The sequence below is a fragment of the Leopardus geoffroyi genome, chromosome B2 (genome assembly GCF_018350155.1).
Source record: "Leopardus geoffroyi isolate Oge1 chromosome B2, O.geoffroyi_Oge1_pat1.0, whole genome shotgun sequence".
Lineage (NCBI taxonomy): Eukaryota > Metazoa > Chordata > Mammalia > Carnivora > Felidae > Leopardus > Leopardus geoffroyi.
In genome coordinates, this window is record NC_059332.1 from 38903697 (window position 1) to 38929722 (window position 26026).

A 26026-nucleotide genomic window follows, 5' to 3' on the forward strand; every position below is an offset into this window, starting at 1 on the left:
CGGGAAGTGTGGCAGATCTGGCTGCCTGTCAGGGTGTGGGAAATCGCCAGGCCCCGGGTTTGGCTGAGACTACAGAGTCACTGGGGAGGCTGGCCCCGCTCCATGGAGCTCTTCCTCTTGGAGGGGTTAAAGTGCTGATACTGGGTCATCAGGGTTCAAAGCCAAGCACCATCACTTACCAACTGTGTGACCTTGGGCAAGCCGCTCAACCTCTCCGTAAAGAGGGAGGTTTACAGTTCAACAGGGTTGCTATGAGGACTAAAGAGTCAGCACCTGTGCTCTGACCAGTGCCGGGTCCATAGCGAGCACTCAGCGTATGCTAGTTGGTACCTGAGGAGTCATCTGGTCTCAATGGGGATGGAGAGATCAAGTTCCAGCCAGCTAGGCAGCATGCAGCCCAACTCAGAGGCAGCCATCTGAGACCTGATGGTCTGTCTCCGTGTGGCCGCTAGCCCAGCTTGGTGACTCACCTACGTCTGCTGGCCTTTCCAGCCTCCCCTGCCGTCTCCACACGCAGACCTCAGGAGTGCTGCTGGAGAGGGGCATGGGTCCCTCTGCAACAGACTGTTCTGGCTATCAGCACTGTGCTCGCCACTCCGCAGGGGCAGGCCAGGCAGCCCCTCCAGCTTCTCACAACCCTGAGTGGAGGAGAGTCCTGGCCCACGTTGGGCCTTCTTCCTATGGGCCCCAAGACACCCCCCTGGGAACACTCAGAACAAGGCGTTATTTATTTATTTTGTGTGGACACGTCAGTGCTCCTCAAGCTGGGCTTTGCTCTCCCATCCCACGGTGAGCTTTTTGCCTCTGCAGAATTAACATTCCCATTCCTTCCAATTTCCTCAGGGCCCCAGGTTCCACGTACAACGCGGCTGCTCCCCTCCAGTAGCATGCCAGGGTGGGTTTGGCCCTTCTCTCTGGGGTGGTCTGAGCACAGAGAACGGAGTCAGACCCCACCTTCCCCCAATGGGACATCCTACTTCTCTTGAGCCTCTTCCCATTCCCACTCAAGATTGCATCAGAGTTTCTGGAAGCTGCATCCCATCTGTGGCTCCGCACGGTCAATGGAAACGCTCTGTGATTTCCCCCAGGCTGCTATTAAGCCATGTTGTTCCATTCTGTTCCCTGGAAGCAGCATTTCTATGATTGCAGACTTGTTTCTACCACCGCAGCCAACCCAGCAAGCTCTCCCGCCCGTGTCGGGCCTCTCTCTCTGGGTCTTTAATTTCTCTCCGTCTCTCTTGCTCCAGGTCTCTGTGGATGGGGAACTTCTCCCTGTATTTACTTGTCCTTCGCTCCCAGCCCCCAAGGACTGGGTTGGCATGTCTCAGAGGAAAAAGCGTGGGTTTCAGAATCAGACAGAAATCTCTCTTTGAGGGCCGGTTCTTTCCCCAACCGTGGGACTCCGGATCACTTTCTCCTTCCGAACCTCTTCGCTCATGTGTGAAATGAGGATAGCAGGACAACCTCTTGTGTGGGTATGAAAAATGAAATGCAGTGGAGATAAGCATGGCCGCCCCCTCCCAGGGCGGCTGGTTACCCCCGTGAAGATGACGATGATAGCTGCCTTTCATCTCCTTGAGGAACTGAGAAAGCTTGCTCACTAACAATTCATCACTTACAGAAAAAACGCAGAAGGTGTCAGACCAATTACACCTCGCTGTAAACACAGGAGTGTTCAAACCGAGGATTCCCCACCAGCTGCGTCCAAAATGCACCGGAAAAGCTAACTGGCAGACCCAGGTCAGTGCCACCCAGTGATGTCCCTGATCAGACAGTTCCCCGCATTGGCAGATCCATAATTTCACGGTGGCACCACCCAGCGGCAAAGTCACCCGTGGCACCAGCCTTCTTAAAAATGTTATCACAGCGGGGCACCTGGGTGGCTCAGTTGGTTAAGCGTCTGACTTCAGCTCAGGTCATGGTCTCCTGGTTTGTGGGTTCAAGCCCTGCGTTGGGCTCTGTGCTGACAGCTCAGAACCTGGAGCCTGCTTCAGATTCTGTGTCTCCCTCTCTGTCTCTGCCCTTCCCCTGCTCACGCTCTGTCTGTCTCTCTCTCAAAAATAAATATTTAAAAAATGTTATCACAGTACTTGCTTCAGCTGCATGGATACTAAAGTTGGAATGATACACAGATTAGTGAAGCCCTTGCACAAGGATGACGCGAAAATTCATGACGCATTCCATATCTTTCTGAAATTCTGCCCCACGCTACACTGTAAGTGAACCTTGAGGACATTCCGCTCAGGGCAATAAACCAGATACAAAAGGACCAAAATGGCACATTTCCACTTATACGAAGTTCTGAGAGTGGGGGGAGACAAGAAGTAGAAGGGTGGCTGGGGGGAAGGGAAAGGGGAGCTGGTGTTTGATGGATGCGGAGTTATGGTCTGGAATACGGAAAGTTGGGGGATGGGCGGCGGCAGCACAAGTGTGGATGCATTTCGTGCCACCGAACTGCACGCTGAAAATGGCTAAAATAGTCAATTTCACGTTACGCATATTTTGGCACAATAAAATCAGTGCCCCCCCTTCCCCCTGCAAAATGCCATCACAAAGCAAATTCTGCCAGGAGGGTAGGAGGGAGAGAGGTTGTTGGAAATATAGTTGCCATGTCAGTATGGCTGACACACACTCGGGGGGACAGTCACCGTCTGCAGGGCTGTCTTGGCTCCAGTGTCCACGGGCTTCGTTGCCCTGACAGATCAGGGATGGTGGGCGGCATTTTGGGGAGAGGGGCCTGGGGCCATCTGTTGGCATTTCTGTATCCGTCCTAATGCTGGAAGAACAGGGAAGTTCCAGAACAGAACCTGGCCTCAACCAGATGTGTGAAAGGGGTTGCGGAAGGAAACACACAGTGGTCCACAGTATCTGCTGTGGGGTCAGTTGGGCGTGGGTTCAAGTCCCGCTCTGCCACTGATTCGCTGTGTGACTCTAGGCAGACTGTGTGACCCCCTCTGCCTGGGTTAAATAGGAATGTGAGTACCTGCTTGGTAGGAATATTGTCAGGATTAAATGAGGTAAAGCGTGTTCGGTGCTGGGCAGGATGCCTGAACAGTAAACACGAGGTTTTGTTTCGATGACCGTGCTGAAGTCAACACTGACCCTTGATAGAAGAAATCAAGATGATGTGAAACCCTCAGTTATTTCATGGGTGAGTTTTGGGGTCCTGCCTTTCCCCCCAGTAGTAATCCCCTCTCTGTGTCAGATGAGAAGCTCCCCGAGGAAGGGAACTGTATCAATCCCGAGGTCGAATCTGTGCTATGTGGAAGAAAGCTCACTGACCATGCAATGTACGTACGCCTCTTCACAGCACATCTCTGAACCGCACTCGGTTTTCTTGCTTGCAAAATGGGTTAATAATAGCGATCGTACGGTATCTTTGTGAAAATTAAATACAATATTTGTTCAGTACCGGGTACAGTGCTTGGAACACGTGTGTGTAATAAAAATGCTCGGATTTGCCGTCTGAAGATCAGGTTCCATTTCTGGCCTCGCCGTCGGCTAGCTGAGCCATCGGGAACAAGGAGGTCTCGCTCCTGAGAATCTCCGCTTTCTTGTCTGTCACATGGGAACGATACTACTGCAACTGGACTGTTGGGAAAACCTAGGAAGACGTGTCTCCTCGGACGCAGCATGTTAAGTGGTAAGGTGGTCACGGATGTGAGGTGGTGTTTTTTATAACAGGGACACTCAGCACCGGTGCACGAATCAGTGATCTGGAGACTCTCTGGTGCTTCCTTAAGGGCTGCTCTGAGCTGCGTGCCTGGAAGCCAGACCCCACGACCAAGTGGCGTGCCAGACACCTGGCTGGCCAGGCATCATTCTGCTGCGGCCTCGTCCTGCAGAGAGATGTCCTTTCCAGCCGGTGGGCGGAGGGAGCCCGCTCAGCACTTCTCCCGGCTGTGTTTCTGCTGATCCTCCCCCGGACACCTCTGCCTCTCACAAGCAGGCTGGCCGGGAAGGAATTAAACAGGGGTAGGGAGAGAATGACCTCTGGAGTCAGATCTTGACGCAGTGCGGAGGCTACTCTGCGCAGCCGAGTGGGAGGCGGGGTGGGGGAACAGAGCTGTCCCCCGCCATCAAATAGCCTCAGGTCCAGACTGCGTGGACAAGGCTCTAACCCTGGCTTTGCCATGGACTTGCTGTGGGGCCTTGGGCAAGGCACTTTTCTTCTCTGTGCTTCAATGTCCAATTCTGACATTCTAGAACTCTACAAGAATATCACCAGAAGAGGGTGACCGGAGCCAGGCGGAGCAGGAGGAGGGCGGGTGGGGTACGGCCAGCAAAGAGGGGCGGGAGCTCGGGCACCGCGTTCCCAACCATGAGCGCACAGAGGATTTGGCACGGGAGCGACCCGGGCCGTGAGCTCGACTTCTGACTCCCGACGTACCAGCCGCCTAATCTTTACCCCTGTTACTTCACTTCCCAGAACTTCAGGCTTCTTGCTCATAAAGGCAGTTTGCAAATCTAATTTGCAGAGCCACATAAGGGTTAGAAATAGCATGTGCCAAACACTGGCATGCAATATGTACTCACTACATCATGTATAAATATAGTGAACGCTTACCTACTTTATCATGTCTATCATCTCTCCCTGTCTGTCTGTCTGTCTACTGATCTTTGGCAGCAGCAACATCTTTTTCATAGAGAACACTAACACCACCTAACCCATCTCCAGGCAGGAGCTCTTGTAGTGGCAGAAGGTAAACTGTCTGGTGGCACTGGTAGGTCATCTTGGGGGCCAGGGTCTCGGCACTGAGAAGATGAACCTTACCGTGGAATTTATTCGTTAGCCAGAAGCTCTCAGGTGAGGCCGGCCTGGTCTAGAGGTGCCCCGTCCTGGTTCTAACTGGGATTACCTAAAAGCAGCAGTATTTATTTTTTTAAGTTTATTTATTTTGAGAAAGAGAGAGAGAGAGAGAGAGCACGAGTGAGTGGAGGAGGGGCAGAGAGAGAGAGGGAGAGAGAGAATTCCAAGCAGGCTCTGCACAATCAGTGCAGAGCCTGAGGCAGGGCTCAATCCCACCCATCGTGAGATCATGACCTGAGCCAAAATCAAGAGTCAGATGCCCAGCCAACTGAGCCACCCAGGTGCCCCTAAAAGCAGCAGTATTATTACCTTCTCCGTCCCCACCCCTCCCCGGGCCTGGGACAGCAGCTCCTGTGCCGACAATGAGCACAGAACAGAGCCACTAAATGCACGTTGGTGTCCCTGCAGGATGGCCATGTGGGTCTGCGATCTCATATGGGAGTAATCACGTGAGTCAATCGGGTATGAGTACATCACAGACTTCTGTCTGTAATTTTCTGGGAGTCTCTCCAGCACTGTTTGTTGGGGTATATGGGTCTGAAGGTCCAGGAACTGGCTTGCCTTCCTCCCTCACCTGGTCCAGCTGTGGAGAGGCCAGGCTGGGCTGCCAATGGGGCAAGGCTGATGAGGACCCCTCCCGTCCTTCTTCCACACATACAGGTGGGATGGAAAATGAAGCTCCGGGGAGCTCTGGGGGGAGGGGTAGCCGTGTAAGTGTGTGTCTGTTGGCCAGTGTGTGTGTGAGTGTGTGTCCACTGACCAGTGTGGAAGCACCCTCAGTGTGTGAGCAGAGAGGAGAGGAGGATGCTGGCTTGAGCCTGTGAGCACATGTGAGCATTTATTTATTTATTTTTGAGAAGGAGAGAGAGAAGGAGAGGGGCAGAGAGAGAGGGAGACACAGAATGCGAAGCAGGCTCCAGGCTCTGAGCTGTCAGCACAGAGCCTGATGCGGGGCTCGAACTCATGAGCTGTGAGATCGTGACCTGAGCCGAAGTCAGAGTCTTAACTAACTGAACCACGCAGGCGCCCCACCTGTGAGCTTTGAAGTGAGGCGACCATTTGAATGAGTCAGAGCATTTGAGACGGTGTCCTTGAGGGGGCCTGTAAGGCTCCCGTCATCTGACCCCGCTCCCTTCCTGCCCCATCTCCTGGACTCTGCCCCTCACTCCCCCACTGCAGCCACCCAGGCCCCTCACTGCTCCTCAGAGGTGCTCTGGCCTGGGGGTCTGGCCCAGGCTGTTCCCTCTGCCTGGAACTCACTTCCTGCAGACCTCCGCTTGGCTCACCTCCTTCAAGCCTCTGCCAGGGAGGCCTGCTCCGGCTGCCCTAAGACTGCAACTCAGCCACGGCCGCCAGCCCCTTACCCTGCTCTGCTCTGCCTGCACAGCACGCGTTGCCTCCACCTACCTATATAATGAACTTGTGTACTTGTGTTGGTTGCCTGCTTCCCCCAGGAGGACAAGGATCTTGTGTTGTTTTGTTCACTGATGCCTCCCAAGCACCCAGAATGGAAGCATTTATATCCTGGCATATTTGCCTCCGGTTTCTCATTTGTAACGTAGGGACGATAATAGAAAGCTCTCCACTTCATAGGGCTGTCGGGCAGATTAAATGAATGAATACCTAAAAGCACTGAGAACAGGACTTGGCGCATAGTTCAGTGCATGTTGGCTATTATTATTATACTCCTTCACGGCGCGGAGTCAGAATGCAACGAGCGATCCAGGCGAAGGAGCCGGCACGGTGGCGGCCACCAGGCGAAGGTACTCCCTAAACACCTCTTGCTGTACGCCCAGCCACCTTGTAAGAGTTCCCTGACCTCCCACACCCATGGAACCCATATTATCGGACCCCCTCTGGGTTAGGAAGTCAGTTATCAGTATATTCATCACCTTTTTTTAAGTTTATTTATTTATCTGAGAGAGAGAGAGAGAGAGAGAGAGAGAGAGCACATGCATGCACAAGTGGGGGAGGGGCAGAGAGAGAGAAAGAGAGAGAATCCCAAGCAGGCTCTGCACTGTCAGCACAGAGCCCCATTCAGGGCTCAAACTAACGAACCGTGAGATCATGACCTGAGCGGGAATCAGATACTCAACTGACTGAGCCCCCTCGCCCCCCCACTTCCTGCTTTTTTAAAAAATCAAGACAGGAAGCAAGGAAGCCCCTGCCTGCCCACCCTGGACTGCCAGCTCCCGATCTTCTAGGTAGTTAGCAGAATGTGGCGGGCAAGCACGTCCTCTGATGGGTGTGAGTGCAGTTCAGACCACGCAGAACCCCATCTCTGGCCCAGGAGTTGGGTGCCTGGATTCTTTTTCCAGTCCTGCAACCCCTAACGGCTGTATGACCCGGGGCAAGTCCTGTGTCCCAGATGGGACTCTGGTCTTCCTGGGCACAGAGAAGGGTTATGGTTAGATCAGTCTTTTCAGGCTGGTCCATTCATCCAAGAAATGTCTGCGGAGCACCTGTTATATGCCAGTGCTGCTGGAGGCAGTGGGGATACAGCACTGGGGATACAAGTCCCTGCCTCGCGGAGTTGACATTCTGGGCAGCGTGAGGGCAGAAAACAAATAATAAACATAATTGGCAAATGAATATGTTATAAAGTGGACCATGCTATGGCAAAAAGGAAAAGCCTACTGGGTTAAAAGAAAGTAAGGGACGCCTGGGAGGCTCATTCAGTTAAGCGTCCAGCATCGGCTCAGGTCATGATCTCGCGGTTCGTGAGTTCAAGCCCTGCGTCAGACTCTGTGCTGACAGTGTAGCACCTGGAGCGTGCTTCGGATTCTGTGTCTCCCCCTCTGTGTCACTCCCCCGCTCACACTCTGTCTGTGGGGAGGTGGCAGGAAGACCTCTTAAGAAGGTCGTATTCAGTGAGGGACATCTTACATTCTAGGAACCCATGAGTCTCAGTGATTCTTGGCACTTCTGTGTTCCAGAGAGAGCACTGTTTGGGATCCCTGGAGTCCCCCGTTTCTGAATACACTGCTCCCCAGCTTGCCCAGTAGGTGACAAGGCCAGAAGACAGATCAGCCAAATTCCCAAGAACAATGAGTGATTTATCGCTGTCTTGATTCACATTCGGATATTTTATGGCTCCTGTGGCTCTGACGGAATAAATATGACCTTTTATTCCTCACTTTGCTTAAGACTCAAGGTCAACAGCCCCACTGTGATCCACTGGCTGCTCCCTCCACCGGATGTCCGTGAGCCAGGGAGCCCCATGGCTGTCAGAGATTCATGGCACCATCCTCCAGCCCCGCACCCCTGCCTGCCCCTTGGCACTGGTTCTGGGCTTCACCCGGCCGGGAAGGCAGTGGCCACCGTGGCTCTGGGGGATGATGGCTCATTAAGGGTAGAGACCAAGCCATAAATCTCCTCCCTCTCTCCTGAGTACACCCCATCACTAGGGTTGAACCCGTGACCCGCGTTTCATTTCAGTCCTGGGAGGAGGCAGCCATGGGGAGGCCGATCGGCCACGGTTCAGATGGCAAGCCATAAATTAAAACGCCCCAGGGCCCGGCCATCACTTTCTGCAGTGTGGAGAAGAGGCGGAAGGCACACATGCCTCAGCTTGCAGGCCTCACACGGAATCCTCCAGGCCCTTTCTGCAGCGCGGGCCTCCTTCTGCTTTCACAGAAGCTATGGTTTTGTTTGTGAGACGTCACCGGCACTGCCTGGAAGTTCTGCCACCTGCCCAGCTGAGACCCCTCCCTAAGGCACCCACTTGCTTTCCCATGTTTGGGTGGCTGGGATGTGTTGGCCTGACTCACACTTCCCCTTTCTCCTCGTGGTGGTTCTGAGGGAGAGCGGGCTGATGGTTCTGGGTTTGTTAATAGAGTAGGTGGCTGGGAAGGGGGCGATCTAGAAGGGAAATGCGGTCACTGGTCTCTGTTTTTCTATTTATTTATTTATTTATTTATTTATGGTAAGCTGGAAAGAAAGAAAGAAAGAAAGAAAGAAAGAAAGAGAGAAAGAAAGAAAGAAAGAAAGAAAGAAAGAAAGAAAGATAGAAAGAAAGAAGAAAGAAGAAGGAAAGAAAGATAGAAAGAAAGAAAGAAAGAAAGAAAGAAAGAAAGAAAGAAGAAAGAAAGAAAGAAGAAGGAAAGAAAGATAGAAAGAAAGAAAGAAAGAAAGAAAGAAAGAAGAAAGAAAGGAAGGAAGGAAGAAAGAAAGAAAGAAAGAAAGAAAGAAAGAAAGAAAGAAAGAAAAAAGCAAGCTTTAAAGCCCCAGTGTGGGGCTTGAACTCATGACCCTGAGACCAAGAGTCACATGCTCTACCCACTGAGCCAGCAAGATGCCCTAATTTTGAACATACTACCTATAACTCCAAGACATCCATGTCACCCCTCTCCACCCTAAGTCATGTCTGGGGAGGAAGAAGAGTGGTCAGGAACTCTCTGGAGGATGGCAGGCCTGGGTTTGGATTCTGGCTCTGCCACTTCCAAGATGGGAGACCTCACACAGCTTGCCTACCCTCTCTGATCCTGGAGATTCCTACCCTGTGAAGTGAGCATATTAGTAAGGGCTGCCTCTCGGGTCATGACGTACATGCCTGGCACAGTGGGGAGCATACAGCAAGCGCTCACAAGCTAGCTGCAGATTTTTAAGGCATTGAGGTCCAGACCCTGGAGCCAGCCTGCCTGGGTTCAAATCCCAGGCAGAACACCTCAGGAAAGCTACTTAACCTCTTGGCACCTGAGTTTTCTCATCTGTAAAAGAAAAAAAAAACAAACAAATAAGATAATAACAGTACCTTGGTCATCGATGTATTGGAAACATTAAATAAGCTAATACATGGTAGCCACTAGAATCATAACTAGCACATAGTACTTTTTCAGAAAGGTTGGCTCTTGGGGCCCCTGGGTGGCTCAGTCGGTTAAGCATCTGACTTCAGCTCAGATCATGATCTCAAAGTCCATGAGTTCAAGCCCCACATTGAGCTCTGTGCTGACAGCTCGGAGCCTGGAGCCTGCTTCGGATTCTGTGTCTCCCTCTCTCTGCCCCTCCCACACTCATGCTCTCTCTCTCTCTCTCTCTCTCTCTCTCTCTCTCAAACATTAAAAAAAAAGAAAGGTTGGCTCTTATTGTCATCATCATTACTGGAGGAAAAAAAAAACACTTGCATTTACTTGGCACTTTTGACCTAATTTCCATCCATTGGTTTTGTGATTTATAATCCACTTACTTCCAACCAACGATCTAAGATGAGTTGCCACACAAAAGCGCATAAAATGAGACAAGTAAATTAAAAAATATATATATATTATGGAAGATCAGGAATCAGGAAGGTTTGAGCCAGAGGCCCTGGGACCCCAGGATGCTTGGTTGTGCCCACAAAGCTGCCACACAGCCCTGGGTCATTCTGTCTTGGAAAGTGCCTCGTACGGAGGAGGGGCTGTGGTGGTCTCAGAACAACGTGAGACGGGCAGGTATGTTAGGGGCCTCCAGTCTGGGTGGGACTTGGACCATAGGAGCAGAAAGGGCCGAGGCCGCCTTCAGATGAGGGGTACCCCCAACCCAGGAGGGGCTGCCTCAGTCCACTTTGCTCTGGCCAGGCCACATCCAGCACACTGCCCACTGGACCCCACACACGCAGAGGGAGGGCATAACCTGGCACGCTTCTGAGGCAGGGGAGAAGGAGACGCAGCACAGAATACACCCCCGGTCCCTTGCTGCTCCAGGGACAAGCATGGCGGCCCTTGACCTAAATCGCCTCCTGTGTCTCTTCATTGACCGCGCTCCTATTTGACCTTCTGAATCACCTCCTCCAGGAAGACTTCCCTGACCTTCCCAGGACACTCTCTCACGTGTGCTTGCACAGCACTTATCCCAGCTGTAATAACTGAATCAGTTACTCCTCAAGTACCAAGTGCTTTAATGTCTGCCTCCCTCGGAAATGTGAATTGCAGGAGGGCAGGGGGGTCCTGTGAGTGGCCCAGACCTGACATTAGAAGCATAAACTAAACACCTCTTCAATGTCTAAAGGTGAAACGCAAGAACGGAAGAAAGCAGGAAAAAAAAAGATGTTGAATCTGAAAAAAAAAAAAAAATGGCATTAGGCAGGCAAGCCCTGAGAGTTATCTGCAAACATCACATGGACATATTTTGAAGCAAGAATTCATATTATTCCTGATGTGGGTGAAGGCAGAAGGTAAGGGCAGGAGGTGGAGGCAGATGAATTTGGGGGGCCTGTCATAGGAACATTTTTAGCTAGAGCTCCCAACAGTAGTCGGGCTCCTGGGGGAAAAAAAGGAGGGGGTAGTTTCTCTTATGTGGAAGTTCTTCCCCTATGGGGCTAGGTAACATCCTAAGGGTGTGGTGGGAGGTGGGGGTGATGGGTGGGAGAAGGGGTGGGCATCATGAGGATTCACAAAGAAAGGAGAGGCCTGGCCTGGATGACCTTGAACTATGCCTTTCTAACTCCGAACCTATTTCAATCTGTCAGGGTAACAAGAACAAGGCTCACATAAAGATAGAAGAACAGAGTCCAAGAGAGTTGTGACAGATAAATATCTGGACCCATCGCAAGACCTTGGCTTCCGCTTCCTCTCTCTGGGCATTTTTGAGCCCTGGGCAATATGTCCACGCAGCGGAACTGGGCTCTGAGGTTGCCTTACGACCCCACCCTGACCCCGTGCCTCCTCCTGCTGCTGGGACCTCCACTGTGCCCTCCATCATGCCCGTATCCTCTGTTGACCAGTCCCGGAGGAAGCCATGTCAGCATCACCCAGGCCTTTGCCTGTGCTAAGTACAAAGAAATGCATCTCTAACGGTAGAATTTCAGGCCCTCTGATCTTCTGTGAAGGAGGGGACTCTAGACAGAATGAGGGAGAGTGGGGTTTGGGTCTAAATCCTGGCACTTGTGCCTTAGGAAGGCAACTCCCACCCACTCACTTTTGCTGTAGGACAGAAGCTTCCTTCCAGCCCCTGCCAGAGGGAAAGAACCGCTGGGCCCCAGCCTACCCAACCCGGGAATTTTCAAAGTCTCTCTGTTTCACTCAGACCTTCCTTTGAGCGACAATCAAAGGCTGGGGGAGGAGAGCAAAGCAGCCTTGGGAGGCAGCCCTTGGCACTGGCTCACACACGGTGGCATTTTGACGGGTGGTAAAAATATCTCTCTGGCGTTCAGTGCCGGCTGCTGCCACCGCCTGAGCTTCCAAGATCCTGTCTCCATGCCCAGGGCCTCGGCAGCCTCCCCACCTGTCCACACACACTCCAGGGGACAGAACGCGGGTCACCCAGCCCCAACCAGCAGCTCCCCTCACATCTGCAACTGCAGCGTCCATCGCCGCGGCCAGGCACCAGTGAAAATGCACTTAAGAGCCACTAGAGGAGGAGATTTATTATCAGAAATACTGCAGCACATGCCTAATGAGCTAATTAAACAAGAACATAAATAATTACTCCCTATCAGAGTGAGAGGGTTGGGGGGCGGAGAGGGTGGGGGATGGGACGCTGAGCGCAGAGCTGGGACAGTGATGCGTGAGATGTCTGCTCTGCAGGGGGAGACGGGACCCCTCTCCACTCCAGGCTTGTGCTGGTCTCCCAGCCAGGCAGAGGCAGGCCCACGGATTCCGCCAGAAAAATCACTACCTGATTTCCCTGCCCGAGTCTTTCCTACTCACTCCCTTGCCCACACCCTGATCTCCTTCTGCTCTCATACAGAGCCCGAGGGCAAAAGACAGAAGGGGTGCTTCTCCCATTTTCTGGATGTGAACCTTAAGGAGCAGGAAGGTCTCAAGACATAGCGAAGACCTCGGCAACTATCTTGTAACTGGTCTCCCTGCTTCCACCCCTAACCACCTGAGGTCTATTCTTCACCTAGCAGCCAGAATCTTCTTTCTTAATCACATCACTCTCCCACGTTCAATACCCCAGTGGCTCCCATCTCTTTCAGCATAAAATCCAAGGCCTAACCACAGTCTGTGAGGCCCTCCAGGACCCAGCCCTGTCCAGTCCTCTAATCTTCTTTACTGTCACTCTTCCTCCAGATGCACTAGAATCCTTGCTGCTCCTCCAACAAGGCCAGTTGTTCCTACCCCAGGGCCTTTGCCCATGCTATTTCCCTTGCTGGACTGTTTTTCTCCTCCCATTGAGGTCTCTCTTCCAATGTCACTCCTTACAGGGGCCATCCCTGGCCACCCATATACAACAGTAGACCTTAAGTCTGTGTCCCCTCATACTAATTATTTGTCTTCCTAGTGCACATATAAAATGTTTTGTCCCCCTCTCTCATAAGAATGTAAGGACTTTGCCTATCTTGTTCTAGCCCTAGGGTCTTAACAGAGTCTACCCCAAAACTCAATAAATTTTTGTTGATTGAATAAATGAAAATCTAGCTATCAACCATCAAAGTGTGGTTTGTGCCTAGACCATCCAGTTCCAAATCCAGACTTTTCTCGACCGCAGGTCATTCCTTCTCTTAGAACTTGATCTGGCTCCCCACTGTCAACAGGTGAAAGGCTGACATTCAGGACAGGACAGAACACTGGTTATAAGTTCTATCTCCACCCCCCCCCCACCCCACCCCAAGCTGTGGGGACTTGTCAGTCACATCACCCACCACGTTTCAGAGTCCTCATCTGTCAGATGGCAATACCACACCTCACAGGGTTAATGTACCAACGAAGAGAACACACAGAATGTTTTTAGGACAGTAACTGGAAGGTAGTAAGGGTTCAGTACATAGAGCCATTTTGTGTGGCATTCGAGGCCACCCACAGGCTGACCTCTCTGATCCTCTCTAAACAAACCTCCTATTATTTTCCTAGACTGGATCTTCTTGAAGTGTGGTCCCCAGGCCGACAGTATTGGCAACCCTGGGAGAATGTATTACAACAGCAGATTGTCAGACTCTGCTCCAGACCAGCTGAGTCAGAAACCCAGTCAGGTCGTGCATCTGGGTGCCTACAAATGTGCCGGGTGACTCAGATGCACGCTCAGGTTTGAGAACCTGCCCAGAGACGGCTCTTCCATGAGGCAGGCCATGCGTGCTGGATTGAGTTGTCAGTCCTGTTTCGTCCCAGCCTAGCCATGGCCTGATGGTGGATGAAGTACAAGCCTTGCCCCTTGACTTTGGGCTTGGCCAGGTAACTCGCTTCGGCCAATGGGATTTAGTATGTGTGGTGTCACCAGCGGCTTGGCGTGTGGCTCTTCTGTTGGGCTTGCCCTCCTGCATTTCTGCTCTCATCGCGAGAAGAATGAAGAGCATACTCCGAACCGCTCCCACCTCTAGCTGGGCTCCAGAATGAGGTATGTAGGGATGTGGATCTAAACCACAGCCCAGCCCAGCCCAGCCCAGCCCAGCCAAGACCAGCCAAACTCCAACAAACCTGCAGACACAGGAGTAAGAAAATGAAATGTTAATGGCTGTGAGCACCCTAGATTTGGAGGTTCTTTGTCATGCAGCATTACTGTGGCAGCAGCTGACTAATACACCAGCAGCCCTTGTAGGTCCTTGACCAGGTCTTGCCTCTGCATCTGTCTTTACTAGTTCCACCTAAAATAGCTTGCCTTACCCTCTTGCCTCGAATTCCACTTATTTTCTAGGATACACCCAACACTCCACTCCACCTGTTCCCGGAAGCTCCCTGCCCCCCTCCCGGAACACACCCTCCCGACCCAGGCAAGTGAATTCACTTCAGTTAGCTCATGAAAAAGCTCAAGTGGATAAAGTTCACGAAGCCATTCGTTTATATCTTAACCTTTTAGGCGGCTAATTACTACACTGAAAGGCCTCTTAACTCGGTACCATCGCTAACTAATTACCATGTTACAAGGTTAAGTGTTTAATAGTTCCCTGTGATGTTCAATTTCCCAACACTTATCTCCTTTACGAGGCAGTGCAAGTTAGTTCCCACATCTGGATCAGCACTTCCACCCACAGCATCAGCCCCGCAGCCAGAGAATGAGTCGGAGCCCATCTTGGGAGCCCACCCCAGCTAGAAGTAGCTCTCCCTTGTGAATGGTAAATGAGCTCGTTCGTCCACGTTGCAAAGTCTCCGTGGCCCTGCCTTCACCCTGGGCTGGCGCACCGCAGTCTGTGGTTCATGTGCCTCTGCCCACTCGCCCCCCGCCCCCACCACCTTGGCGACTCTGAGGATGATGGGCATTCATTTGACTTCATGTCCCGAGCCCTCCTGTCACCCACAGGGTGCCCCACTCCCATCGCACACACACATGCCAGACCATAGGCCTAATTGGCAAGAACTAAGACATCCCTCTTTGTTTCTCTCTGTCTCACTGTCTCCAGAGATGAAAAAAGAGCACTCACAAAGAGGCAGAAAAACAGCCAGGATCATCTTCTTTCCCAGGCTGGCCTCAGCTACATGTTGGCTACTGGGTTCTGGGATTGAGTGGACAGGTGCCAAGAGGTGTTAATGACACCAGAGCTTTTCACCACCAAAGCTTTGCAGCGGCTGTAGCCTCCCCATCATCCTGTCCCCTCTCCCAGCTTCCCGGCGGAGGCCTGATTTTGTTTGGGGAGGCGACGTGCCTCACAAAGGACTACCTTTCTCAGCCTTCAGCAGAGTCACTGGGTGGGACTTCTGGGGGGCTCTTTACCCTCTTTACAGGGGCTGAACCATCCAGGAGGCGGTGCTTAAGTTTTGGTTTCCCAGAGGCAGACCCGGAGATAAGGATTTGAACGCGAGTAGTTTATCTGGGAGGTGGGCCCAGGACGCTGTGGTGAGTAAGGAAATGGGGAAGAAAGTCCATACAGGGGGTTCCACTAAGCAGGTTACCACTGTAGGCAATTGGGGCTCAGTCCTCCTGGGACATCTCTCGGAGGCGGTGCCTGCACTACCTGTGGGCTGGGCAGGCGGGGAGGCCCCGAGCACAGGAGACATGAGCCGCATGTTAAGGATCATGCCACTGACCTACAGAAGAAGCCTCAGTTCTTGAAGGTCAGGGGGCTCCCATACCAGCCTTGAACTACCTCCTTCTGGGATTCTGTTACACAAAAACTCTCCAAGTTTGAATTCGATTAATCCATCGTAGTCCAATCTCCGCCACTAGAAGCACTTGGCGCTTTATGAAGATGCTCTTTGTTCACGTCTTGACATCTCCTTCCATTTCGCTACCACGCAGTGAGGTACGCAGGATGGTCAGTATTATTCCCATTCTGCAGATGGGAAGCCGGAGGCTCAGAGAAGGAAAGGGAGGGGAGATAACGAGAACCCATGTTTGGGGCCCCTGATCCCATCCTTGTATTCGTCACTCAGGCTCCACTGAGAGACCAAGAACAGTTACTCCAGCAACTAAAGCGTGCAAGGTGCTTGAGTTTCCGTTGTGTTTCTCACACTTTACCTCTTGGGAGATAACCCCATTCTCAGGGATTTTTATTTCGATGTTAAGGATGAAGCAAAGTCTCCGAGAAGTGAGATGACCAGGTCTTCTGGCTTCTCCCCTCACCGGGAGTTCAGAGACCAACCCCCAGCCGTGGGATGCACAGTGGCTCTGCCCACCGGTGCTGCCCACACACCTGATTTCCCTGGCATGTGGCATGATGCTGAATGCGCGTCAGAGTCACCAGGGGAGCTTTAAAAACACTGATGCTTGGGCGCCACCCCAAGCTGACTCAGAATCTTTTGGAGAGAGATTACAACTCTCCAAAAGATTCCAGCGTGCAGCCAAGGTCAAGGAACACTGGGGAGGTGGGAACCTGGGGCTTGGGGTCAGGACGCCTGGGTTTCACCCCTTCCCCACCCCTGGTTCTTTCTAAAAGGAGCTGGCTTCTGTGAACCCACCTGGGCAGAGTCTTGTCAGATGAGGGTTTGGAGGTATTCTGATGGCCATCACCACCAGCACTGACCCCCCAGCACCAGACACTCCTCCGGACACAGCCCCTCCCTCTGTGAACCTTCTTTGGTTTTTTGCTGGTGTAAAATAAATGATATCCCCTCTTCCACCCACTGAGTAACCAAAGGTATATAAAATTAACAAGGATCTGGTTCTCTGGTTCTTCCTTACCGGTGGGGGGAAAACCATATTTCAGAAGCAAGGCAGTCTGGATAATCCCTTTACTCCTGCTAATTATTTCTATCTTCGGAGATGTCTCCAGCCAAAGCTTTTTGAGAATGAAGAGGGAATGACAAGTAGAAAAAGTAGTCACCTCTGAGCAGATGCCCTGAAGCTTTTTGAATCTCGGTGGTGTCATCTTCTTGTGCAGCACAAGAAAGAAAGGATGAGAAGGTAGCGATATGATTTGAAATACTCTTGGAAGGCACCCCTGAAAAATGTCTTCCCTATGCACAAGTCTGCTGTGGGTTTTGAAATTCCACCATTAGAGTTTCATTTCTTTGGGTCTTTCAGAATTCCCAATTGAACTGCAAAAATTTGTGAGAGGGTTTACATCTTATACCTTTATCTCTTAAAACCCTATTAGATCATTTTTCAATTTTACAGCTCTCTTAGAATAAGGTTTTGAAGACTGGAGCCACAAGAGACAGCCTGGAGAAAAGGGCCAAGAAGAGGGGCAAGAAGGGAAAGTGGGAAGGTTTCTAATAACAATACATACTTATATGTGTCCAGCACTGCACAGTAGAAAATGAAAGATGTGTTTTCAAATACACGATCTCATTCAGTCTGCACCACAATCCCAGGAAATATGCAGAGGGGAATCTCTGTTCCCAAGTACAGGTGAGAAAATAGAGACAGAGGGCAATGAAACAATTTGCTCCTGGTTCCAGGACTAGTAAATGGTGGAGTTGGGGTGCAAACTGAATTTCTGGAAATTCTAGCTGCCTCCCTATCTTCTCTATAGTAATGGGAGTACATTGTGCCTAGCTTTAAAACACTACATTTCCCAGCCTCCTTTGCAGATAGGTGTGGTCAAGTTATTGGCTGGGGCTTCTGTGAATTTCCTCCCCTTTGCCCTCTTGCTCTCTGGTTTTCATCTTTCCTGCCGTGTGTAGACAGGAGATGTGGAGGCGTCTAGGTGGTGGTTCAGTCAGTTGACTGTCTGACTCTTGATTTCAGCTCAGGTCATGATCTCAGGGTTGTGGGATCAAGCCCCAGGTAGGGCTCCACACAGAGCATGGAGCCTGCTTGGGATTCTCTCTCTCTCTCCCTCTGCCCCTCTCCCCTTCTCGCATGCTCTATCTCTCTCTAAAATAAAAATAAAATAAAATTTTTAAAAAGGGAGATGTGACAGCTAGAGCTTCAGCAGCCATTTTTGCACCAAGAGGTGATCCTTAAGGACACAAACCATGTGCTGAGGATGGCAGAGCAGAAAGCTAGAAGGAGCTGGGCTGCTGGTGGCCATGCTGCCCATAAGACCAGACCTAAACTCTCTTCCACTGGACTTCTTTTACACGAGAGACGTATAAACCCTAGTGAGTTTAAGTCGTATTAAGTTTAGTTTTTCATCCTAATTGCCACTCCAGATTTCTGACTCCAGACTTGTTTTTCTCCGGGATGCCTCTAGCAACTAAGTTACTCCACAATGGCTCACCTGCCCTGATCTCATCTTGCCTTATTTTCTGTTAGCTGGTCCCAGGTGGCTATTTCTGAATGGGACCCAAGGTTCTTACTGGCACTCCTATCATTTTCCCGCAACCCTACTAGGTCTTAGAAATGTGAGGGGAAATGGGGGCGCCTGGGTGGCTCAGTCATTTAAATGTTCGACTTTGGCTCAAGTCATGATCTCACGGTTCATGAGTTTGAGCCCCACGTCAGGCTCTGTGCTGACAGCTCAGAGCCTGGAGCCTGTTTCGAATTCTGTGTCTCCCTCACTCTCTGTCTCTCCTCTGCTCATGCTCTCTCTCTCTCTCTCTCTCTCTCTCTCTCTCTCTCTCTCAAAAATAAAAATAAACATTAAAAAAAGAAAAAGAACGGTGGAACAACTAAAGCTGAAAGAGACAATCCCAGCAGACTCCCATTGAGTTATCCATCCTTCCCAGAAAGAGAAGTTACAGGTGCCACTCCTCAGCCTAAGTCTTAACAAAAACTCATGTGCTCTTAGTGAGATGTGTCCCACAGCATGGTAACTAGTCCCATGGTACCTGGGACTAGAGAAAGGAGACCACACTTCTAGTCTAATTTTTTGCAACCTTGGGAAATGTACTCAATTCGTTTGACAATCAGTTTCACCACCTATAAAATGAGCATCTGTCCTGTCCATCCCTCCCTTGTGGATGTCAGCTTTCAGTAACTTAACAGTGTGAACGAAACTTAGAAAACTATAAAATCCAAGGCAGGCTGGTTTTGACTGTGGTCCTGACCAGCAAGCTGCTAGGGAACTTCCCCCGACCCACGCACCCCCGTTTCTTCCTTTACATCTTTTTCTTCTTTCACCTGTGGGAACTCAGTCAAAACTTTCAGTAGAAGCTGGGTGTCTGGGGAATCAGCTGAGTCAAAGAACCTCTCTTCATCCAGGGGGAGGGTTTTATAGACCTGGGCTCCCCCTCTGTGTAGGGAACACTTGTTTCTCCTACCGGTTTCTCCCCCATCCACAAGGTCTCGGCTTCATTAGTAAATTTCCTTCCATCCCATGGTGGACATGGCTGTATTATCATGGGGAGGGAACGGACCTCCATTCAAGTGTTGATTGATAAGATCCTGATGGGGTGAGACCTGATGGAATTGGCCCTCTTATCCTTTGCCTCGATGGAAGGCAGAACAACAGTAGAAGATGCCCCCAGCCCCAGCACTGCAAAACTTAGTAGGGTGGTACACTCTCCCCAGGATAGGGGTGGTGGTGTCATGTCTGACATCCATGGAAGAAGACAGCATGGAAAGGGGGGCCTGCAGATGGAACGGGGGTGGGGCATGAAATGGCTGCTGTCTTGCCCCACCTTTGGGGTCTCTCTTCTCATCATCCCCCACTTGCCCTACATGTTGATGACCATGGCATAATAAACAGCAGGGAGGCAAGGCAGGCTAATTCCACACTGTGTTTTCGAAGCATGCTTGCTGTTCCCCTGGCCCTCCTGGGGACAGTTGCAACATCACGCCTGGTGACAGATGTTCTCGATGACTCTTGGAGACAAGTGTTTGTGAATGTCACTTGGGCTGATAATGACACGCAGGGCACTTAACTTTCCATGTCACATCAGGGATGAGGCTAAGCTAGATGGGCTGCTGCCTTCTCCAACGGGAAGGGAGGCTCCCCTCTTTCTGACTCCTCTCCTGCCACCCTGCCTCTTGCCCTTGTGACCCCTCCTGGCTCTGACACTGCCCTCATTAATGTTGGATACTTCCTGAAAGGGCAGGCCCTGGGGCATAGAGATGGGAGAGTCGGCCCTCCCCAGTCACACGGGGAACATGCCAGGGCGCTGTGGGGCTCAGCCATGTGTATGCAGGGAAGACAAATGCCTTGGGAGGTCAGTGGGAAGCATTAGATAACTAGGGAGCTAATTATCTGATAAAAGAGCAAGACCCTATTTCATAGTCAAATTCAAATCCTGAGTTACCCATGTTTTGGGTTTGAGTTACCCATGCCTGCTCCCCCTTCCTGATATGCGGAATAGAACCTGATGTTTTCAGACACTGCTCACAGCATCCCAGGGCTTCCATGGGCCCTTGGTGTGGGTCAGTGGCGACCCATCAATGACTTGTGTCCAGTTCTTGTTGGACAATCTGAGTCTCTGCCAAAAAGCCTGTCTGTGACTTCAGGCCCTGGGGCTCAAACCCCTATGAGACAGGACACCCCAACCCTGGGAGGTAAGATGCCATAGTGGCCCCAACTGGTAAAAGCAGCTGTATTTAGCAAGAGTGATAACCATACTGCCTCAATCATGGGATTAAAAAGATCTTAAAAAGAGTCGTAGACTACCAGAGCTGGGGTCATTTAAGTCAAATGTTTCCATACTCCCCTAAAGTCAGGCTGCCCACCCAGTGTCCCCAGCGTGAAGTCAGCAAGGTTCTGCTTGACCTTGACCTTTCTGGCATGGGCAGCTTGCTGTTTTGTGGCAGCTCTTACTTATTCTGCTGTTGGGCGGCTCTAATGCTCATTTCCATTCTGTTCAGTTCACTGAAGGTTGATTCAGTAGCTGTGGGTGGGCCAGGACTTACTAGGAGTTGGGGTACAGAGATGAGTACACGTGAAAACACATGCTGGAGAGGAAGAAGGATACAACACTAGATTTCGCAGCCAGATGGACAGCAGTGAGAAAGTACATCAAGCTGCTGCCGTCGGGCTTTTTTCTTGTAATGGGCTGATGCTTACTTTTGTAAGTGCATATGCATGCGTGTGCGTTTGTGCGTGTGTTTTCCAATCTTTTACTCCTGAGTTCTTTGAATAAGCTCAGGGAGTTACGACTTCTTTTCTACGTCCTCTCCTTTCCAAGGTAACTTTCGTCCATCTCACACGAGCTTCTAGAATCCCACTCTCATCAACTGATCTCTGGACACATTGCAATTGGTAAAATGATTCTTAAGACTGCGCCACCCTGTGCTAAACATTCTACATCGCTGCTCTGACCAGCTCGAATGATTCCGTGGTTAGAATTGTAATCTCTCCCTAGCTGAGCCTTTTATTTCTGTTAACACAATCAAAACCATAGGAGTCTTAGTGGCTCCATCACTTTGGGGCTATAATGTCCTTGAGATCAACTAAAACTCCAGAGCCCATGCTGCACAGAATTCCAGTTAAGCCAGATTTTCTTCACCTTGTGCTTGTTCAATGGAATCCTTGAGCCAAAGGGAAGACACATTTTCCGCATCGTTATCCATGACAAGAGGGAAATGTATCAAGAGGAACAGAAATGGGGGCAGATATTGAGGCACATGGTAGAGGCTTTGTTGCATGTTCACATTAATTTATCAGTCTGGCTACTTGAACAGTTTCAAGCCCATTTCACCATGCAGGCGTGTCTCCATTTTGTCCCAAACACAGTGTGAGATTTTGTCAAGTGTCCTATAAAATTGTGAGGAGCTCTGTTTACGATTGTGAGTCATAGCCAATGGAAACTCCTGGGATGCTTTCCAAGGGCACTCAGCACCCCAGAGATTCGACTCTTCTTCCCTGTGGGGCCACATGGGGGTAGAGTCTAGCGGAGAATCGCTGTACAAGGAGGGTGTCAACCGAGGAGTGTAGCCTCATAAATGGCTTGGAGGCACGCGGGTCTGAGAGCTGCGGGTCCACAGTGTCTCCTGAAGACAGATCAGTAATTAGGCAGGATTTTCCCCATGTGAATCCACGCTGGGGCCTGGCAATCAGCATTCTCTTCTCAGGGCTTGCCGCCATCTGTTGTGAAATCCTTTCTAGAACTTGGCAGGGACTCCATGCCCAGCCTAGCATCCTATGATTTACGCGGTCTATTCTTGGAAAAGCGGAATATCCGCCCTTTCCCCATCTGAGGCACTTCTCTTTCTGTCCATGCTGCCTCGGGACCACTCCCACAGCTCGAGAACCTCATCTAGCGTTCCTTTAGTCTTGAACGTGACCCTCAGGGCCTGGGGACCAGCACTCACGTTCTTTGTTTCCTTCTGCAAGGTATAGGGCTTTTCCTACCCGGGTGACTGGGATCCCAATTCTGTCTCTGCTACTTACCCCTGTGTAACACCTTGGGCAAGTTTCTTATATGCAAAGTGGCATAATCGTAGCCCTCACCTCCCGGGGATAGTAAAGACTAAATGAATCGGTGTGCATAAAGCCCTTAGAACACGGCGCGCGGCACAAGTAAGCTCGTAGCGCAGATTTGTGCTATTTGTGCTGCTGGTCTCCTTGCTGGGGAGAGTGGGGGCAAATCCGAAAAGGCCAGGCTGGCCTGCAGCCTCTGGTCTAGTCTCCCTGCAACCTCCTTCCCAACCTGCAGACTGCTGTCATTTTTCCTTCTTGCTAGAACAGGGGTTAAAAAGCCCCCGTTTGACTGTCTTTAGCTCTCTCCACACAGCACCTTCTCCTCCTCATCTTTGGATACAGGCCTTTCTTCCCTTCTCTTGTACACTTTCTGGTGCACATCAGAAGCCACCGTGCAGCCACCGGTGTCTTTTCTTTCTCATGGGGACAGTTCATTTTCTAAAACTTCAGTTTCCTTCCTGGAGTCTCCTTCTTTCTCAGAGTTGCCGTTAGGATGCTGGGCGGCATGAACACAGGGCCGAGTCTAGCAGTGACTCCAGGAGCGGCCTCAGTTCAAATCAGTCCTGCTTCTTTCTGGCTGCCCGAGCCTGGGAGAGTTTCCTAATTCTCTCGGCCCTTTCCACGTCTCGCGGTATGCCTGGGAGCCCTGAATGTGACACGGCCTGGAAAGCCACGTGTCAGACACAGAGTGAGCAGACAGCCAAGGTGACCAGCGAGGGCCGCTCCTATCAACTGACTACAGACTCACTCTGAACTTTTTGTTTCCAATTTTAGAAATCTGTCTTGTTCAAGACCCAAGTATGTGTTCAGCCCTCCCTTTCCTTTCCTCCCCCAAGCGCCACAGACAAGATAATGGTCTTCCTCTCACCATTACTATTACCTTTACTAATAATGATAGTGACGCGTGTACCCTGAACACCTACTATGTGCCCGCACTATCTGGAAATCTTTCTGAGCTCTGTCTCCCCTGGTCCCCATGACTGAGCTCAGAGGAAGTCAGCAGTTTCTGTTGTTGTTGTTTTTATTCCAAGTTTTCTTTTCTTTTCTTTTCTTTTTTAATGTTTACTTATTTTTTAGAGAGAGAGAGAGAAAAGGCAGGGAGGGACAGAAAGAGGGAGACAGTAGATATAAAGCGGGCTTTGCACTGACAGCAGAGAGCCTGATGCAGGGCTCGAACTCACAAGCTGAGAGATCATGACCTGAGCCAAAGTCGGATGCTCAACCCACTGGACCACCCAGGCGCCCTTCCAAGGTTTCTGATAGATTCATTTTATTTATTTTTAAGAACCTAGTGTCTCCAGGTTCTCAATCACCAAATGCAAGCAGTTTGAACTCCCACCTTGAGTGACTTCAGAAGCAGAGCCCCAACCCCTCCTGTGTCCCTGCCTGGCTTTCTGGGTCCCCCGGGGAGGGGTATGATAGGGGCGTGCTGCCTGTGCAACCTTATGCCGGTGCAAGCCTCAGAGCTGGTCGCCTTTCACCTTGACACTTCTCACCAAAGTCAAGACCATGTAATAAATTCACAAGTGAAGAAATATACTTATTTTCCAAAGGTCAACCTCACAAGTTATCAAAGAGATGCAAATTAAAACAAGTTCCATTTCTTACTTATAAAATGGCAAAGATGAAAGTAATTATATATTCAATCATTGGCGAAGGTGTGGTCGAAATGGGCACTGTCCCCTTCCATAGGGAGGGGTCGATAAATATTTACACGGAATGTGTAAAGATTATAATTTACTCATGAAACCAGTCATTCAACCCCTAGAAAAATATGCCAAGCACAGCACCGAACCTGCACAAATCTATTTGTGTACAAAGAGCCATCGCTGCACTGCTTTTCATGCTGAAAATGAGAAACCCAAATGTTCAACAATAGAAGATTAGTTAAAGAAATTGTGGTAGAGGCAAATGGAAAATATTTTTACTACCATGGGAACTAAGCAAGTATAATGTTGGGTGCAAAGAATTAAGAAGTACAAACTAGACTGGCCATAAATATCATTTCGAGTTGAGATAAAATGTAGAGAAAGAAAACGGGTTAACTTTAGGTGGTGGGATTACAGGTAATTCTCATTTCTCTTTGTCATTGTATGTTTCAAATTTACTACAGACTATTACTTTTATCATTAGAAAATTACATATGTGTATTATTAGGCTTAATGATCTATCTATAGATCTCTTTATATATGCTCACGTGTATATATTTAATAGGGTCTAATGCTGCCTTCTGCACACCCTGAGGGGAGGAGCTGCTGTCCAGACAAGCCAAGCATAGGCCAGTCAGGGAAGTACCCTGGTTTCTATCAGTTTCCATGACGCGCCCCCCTTCAGTCTCCGGGACTCCGTTTGGTGAATGAATGCCTTCCTTGTGAGCTCTTCTCTCTCAGGCATCCTGATCCAGAGACTCAGCAACTGAGACAGAGGCCAGAAGAAATCTCAATGCTCTTGACCTCTCCTGCACCATGGACCCTCGGGTGTCTACGAAGCCTATGGGATCCCTTCTCAGAATAATCATTTTAAAGGCACGCAATAAAATACACAGGGTTTCAGGAGAAACCAGGCATTCCTTGAGCAGCAAGATACTAGGCCATATGCTTCTCGGTTAATGCAAACCAAGGCTGGCTGAGATGGGGACTCATCCGAGGTCAGAGCCTGGACTCTCTGGCCTGGATCTGTCCCTCTGTGAGCTCCTCTCTCCCTCCCTCTGAATGACTGAGGGGCAATTCAAGTGCAGTTTTTTAGTCTTAACCTCCCTTTCTGCCAGGCCCAGGAAATGACCCCTTGATCCTCACCGTAAAGTTACAAGGTCAACTTCATTGTCTCCATACCCAGTTAAAGGAGATCATGCCCAGAGATGTCAGCACAGGTGGGCAAGATGGCCCCACCTCTAATATCCAGGGGGCTACCGTGACCTGCTCTTGCCAATAAGAGCTCATCCAGGGCTTCTGTGGGATCAGCTGGGAAAGGGACAGAGGGAAGCTCAGAGGAAAGAGACTGCGTGGGGGTGAGCCAAACCAGAAGAAAATGGAACTTAGGGAATGTAAGAAACTCTGAGAATACAGGACGTTGGTGGGTCCTTTGACCTAGCTGAGGCCGAAGCAGCTTCCTGACTTTTACAGTACCTGAGCCAACACACTATGTCTCCATTTCCCCTTTTTCTTTTTTCAGCCGGTTTGAATTGGATTCGATCACCTGCATTCAAATGTCCAACCTAAGTCAGGTATGGCTTCTCCCCATTTTACAGGTAGGGAAAACTGAGGCAGCCCAGGAGAATTAAATGGGTAGCAAGTGGTGGGGCCATGATCCGAGTTCTACTCTTTCTGGCCTCAAAGCCTTAAGCACGATACATGCGAGTCCACATGAAGGCCAGATTCATTCCTCCTTGGAGGAGTTAGATCCTTTGGCCAAGAGCTCCCCTCATTGTTCTTGTGTGTCCCCCACCTGGGGCTCAAAACCCAGAAAGTCCAGAGGCTCAGAGCCACATGCCCACCTATCACAGCCACGCCCTCGGAGGCCTGGTTCTTCTGACACGTATCTCTCGGGGCTGCCCCCGGGGCAGGTAGTCGAAGTTCTTTCTCTGTCCTCTTACCTGCACAGAGGACACAGTTTGCCCCAAGAATCCCACAGGCACCTCTGGGGAGAAGGGGTGTAGGTGGGAACAGTTCAACACCCTCCCTGTCACCTCCTCT

General features: G+C 50.6%; 1 protein-coding gene and 1 pseudogene across 1 annotated transcript in view; one reads left to right on the plus strand and one right to left on the minus strand.

Annotated features, from left to right (window-relative positions):
* LRFN2 (leucine rich repeat and fibronectin type III domain containing 2) overlaps positions 1 to 26026 on the minus strand; it is a 183756-nt gene that overhangs the window by 15287 nt on the left and 142443 nt on the right. The window lies entirely within an intron of this gene.
* Positions 2091 to 2190, plus strand: LOC123610037 (annotated as a pseudogene).